Consider the following 4,242-nt stretch of genomic DNA (forward strand, 5'->3'; position numbering starts at 1 on the left):
AGGTTCACAAATTCTCAGCGGCAGATCCGATTTCAATACGTTCCGAACTAAGTAACTTTCCATAATTCGGTGAAAAAGAGTATTACTAAATATAAATTTTACTGGTCTCCAAGACGCCAGATTTCATTACTATGAATTAAAGTATGAAACATTTCTGAAGTAATTTTTATGTACAGAAAACAATAAATATACGCCTACAAAACCTTCATTGTTCCAATAATAATCACTGAAACAACACAGCCGCAAACATTAATTAAATAGCCTAGTTACCAGATAAAAAAAGAAAGAAAATAAAAAACAGTTGCACTTGCGAATCTTACATTACAAAAATTTCACGATACGATCTTTAATACAGATACTGTAATCGACTCTTCTGTTAATTTTAAAATGACGTACAGAAACGAGTTTGTTATTCAGAGATATAAGATTCGCAGACGTAGCAGCCTATTATTAAAGCAGTTTAACAGACCATGTTGAAACTATCACTTCGTGCCGTTCAACTTTATTTTTATATTTTGGTCCTCTCTCTTTTTTTTTTTTTTTTTCATAATATTACAGTTCCATAATACGTGAAACAAAATAATCACATATTCTGTTATTATTATTATTATTATTATTATTATTAGCGATATGGTGCAAGGAAGCCTGAGGCTTATGCTGCATTGACCAAAAGAAAAAAAAAAAATTGAGTTACCCTGAAAGAGAAAGAGCGAAGTAGAAAGGAATCACGAAGAATGAAAAGAATGATGATATCCAGCTCAGGACTATGGGTGTACCAACACCATACTCACCAGATGTGAGCCACTGAGTTATATACATACACATGAGAGGCCACTTACGAGGGGCGCCATAAAAGTTCGTGGCCTGAATAGCAAAAGGTAGTAGTACGTTGTTAAAAGTATTTGTACTTAAGGTATAACAGTTTAAACCCTTAGCCATAATTATGAGAGCTTCCTTGGACTCATGGGAGGTACCAATAAACTGGAGATGTGCAAATGTGACCCCAATCAACAAAGGAGTATCAAATTCAAACACAGGTAATTACAGACCTGTTAATTTAATTTCTATTCCAGGGAAATTAATGGAGGCACTAGTTAAAGAAGCATTGCAGGATCATCTAGACAAGACTTCAGTTATAGCTCGGACACAGCATGGGTTTATTAAGGGGACGTCTTGTCTCACCAATTTGATTGGATACTATGATGTAGCCACAAAGGAACTGGATGCAAAGAATAACTTTGATATCATATACTTGGATCTTAGAAAGGCTTTTGATACTGCTGACCATGGAAGACTGCTACACAAATTGGAGCAGTGTGACATTTACCCCCAGGTCCTTTTCATTCTCTACCACTGTCAGTGTAGTACCACAGAGTTGATACGTTGCTCTAGGGTTGCTGTTTCCCATAGAGAGTACTTTACATTTGTCAATGTTAACCTTCATTTGCCACCTCTCAGCCCATCTGCTCAAACTTTCCTGTTTCTGATGTAGCAGCATATCGTCAGTAGTGTCCTTAACAAACCTGCCAACCTTTGTTTCGTCTGCAAACTTGGACATTAAGCTTGATATACCACCATCAATATTATTTAAAAACACAGAAAACAATAATGGACCCAACACTGAATCCTGAGGGATTCCACTAGTCGCATTAGTCCACGATGAGCAGTGTCCATTGATTACCACTCTCTGCCTTCTGCCCCTCAACCACCACTTTATTCATAGCAGCAATTTGCCTCCAATGCCACACTGCTCCAATCTGTGCAGCAGTCTTCCATCTGCAACAGTATCAAAAGCCTTTCTAAGATCCAAGTATATAATATCAAAGTTATTCCCTGCATCCAGTTCTTTTGTGACTGCATCATAGTATCCAATCAAATTGGTCAGGCAAGACTTCCCCTTAACAAAACCTGCTGTGTCCCAGCTATAACTGAAGTCATGTCTAGATGATCCTGTATTGCTTCTTTAACCAGTGCCTCCATTAATTTCCCTGGAACAAAAGTTAAACTCACAGGTCTGTGATTATTTGTGGCAGACTTTGATCCTCCTTTGTGAATTGGGGTTACATTTGTACATCTCCAGTCTATGGGTACCTCCCCTGAGTCCAAGGAAGCTCTCATAATTATGGATAAGTGATTGCTTACTTCCTTTGATGGCTCCTTTAATATAACTGGATAGATTCCATCCACACCAGGTGCCTTTCTTGTGTTTATCTTCAACAATTTCTCCTCCACTTTACTCTCAGTTATTACAAGATTATCTAGCTTACTGCCAGAGTTGAATACACCTCTGGCATTCCCCTCGCTGAATAACTCCTCATGTGTGAATGTTGATGCAAAATATTCATTTAGTTTGTTAGCCACCTGAGCAGGATCATCAACAGTTGAACCATCGATATCAAGTGGACTAATCTGATCCTTCCCCTTCATTCTAGAGTTTTCATAAGTAACGAACTCTTTGCTGTTTTTCTTTGCATTCCTTGCCAAAGATTTCTCTAATCTGCCTTCGCCTCCCTAACCTCCTTTGTAACTTGGTTACAGAACAACTTATATCTATCATAAGCTTCTGTGTCATGTGTTAATTTATATGTATCCCATGCATTTTCCTTCTCTGCCATATGTCTCATTAGTTCATCTGACATCCATTTAGGCCTAAACCTTGAACAAAATTTCTTAGTTGGTATATAAAGCCTAGTAGCTTCCAAGATAAGTTCTTTTAATTAGCATTAGCATTAGCATTAGCATTAGTAGAGGCATTTGATGCAAGAAAGCAAGCTTATGCAGCATCAGCCAAAAAAAAAAAAAAAGTAACATAAATAAATAAAAATAACCACTTCCACTTCACCCCTCTGTTCGTTCGAAATACCTGTCCAGCTGAGCCTTAAACTTATTTAGGCTATCAACTTCCACGACAAGGGATGGAAGTCTGTTCCACCCACCAACCACCCGCTGGCTAAAGGCAAATTTCCGCACATCTATCCTACATCTGTCTTTCCTCAATTTGAATTTATGCCCTCTCAGGTGATTTTTCTGAGCTAGAGGAAGAATCCCATCAGCATTGAGCATGCTCAAACCATTCAAGGCTTTGTACACCTCTATCAGATCACCCCGCTGGTGCCTAGTTTCCAGACACTGTAATTTGCAAAACTTAAGCCTTTCTTCGTAAGAGAACCCCTTTGTCCCATTCACCAATCTAGTTGCCCTTCTCTGTACTCGTTCCAGCAGCTCTACATCCTTCCTGAAATGAGGCCTCCAGGCCTGTATACAGTACTCTAGGTGTGGCCTGACCATTGCCTTATACAAGGGAATAATCACCTCCTTATCCCTGCTAGAAAAATTTCTATATATCATTGACAATACACCATGAGCTACTCTTGCAGCTCGTCTGCACTGCTCAGAGAACTTCATATCTGCCTGCACCACCACCCCCAGGTCCCTTTCATTCTCTACCACTGTCAGTGTAGTACCACAGAGTTGATACGTTGCTCTGGGGTTGCTGTTTCCCATATATAGTACTTTACATTTGTCAATGTTAAACTTCATTTGCCACCTCGAAGCCCATCTGCTCAACCTTTCCAGATCCTGTTGCAGCAGCATAGTGTCAGTAGTGTCCTTGACAACCCTGCCAACCTTTGTATCGTCTGCAAACTTGGACATTAAGCCTGATATACCATCATCAATATCATTTATAAATACAGAAAACAATAAAGGCCCCAATACTGAACCCTGAGGGACTCCACTAATAACATTAGTCCACGATGAGCAGTGTCCATTGATTACCACTCTCTGTCTTCTCCCCCTCAACCACCCCTTTATCCATAGCAGCAACTTGCCTCCAATGCCACACTGCTCCAATTTGTGCAGCAGTCTTCCATGTGCAACAGTATCAAAAGCCTTTCTAAGATCCAAGTATATAATATCAAAGTTATTCCCTGCATCCAGTTCTTTTGTGACTGCATCATAGTATCCAATCAAATTGGTCAGGCAAGACTTCCCCTTAACAAAACCATGCTGTGTCCTAGCTATAACTGAAGTCTTGTCTAGATGATCCTGCAGTGCTTCTTTCACCAGTGCCTCCATTAATTTTCCGGGAACAGAAGTTAAACTCACAGGTCTATAATTACTTGTGTCAGCCTTTGATCCCCCTTTGTGAATTGGGGTCACATTTGCACATCTCCAGTCAATGGGTACCTCCCCTGAGTCCAAGGAAGCTCTCATAATTATGGCTAAGGGTTTGCTTACCTC

Source organism: Mastigoproctus giganteus, chromosome 9, assembly GCF_048544385.1.
Source record: "Mastigoproctus giganteus isolate SK-2022 chromosome 9, ASM4854438v1, whole genome shotgun sequence".
In the NCBI taxonomy this organism is placed as follows: Eukaryota; Metazoa; Arthropoda; class Arachnida; order Uropygi; family Thelyphonidae; genus Mastigoproctus; species Mastigoproctus giganteus.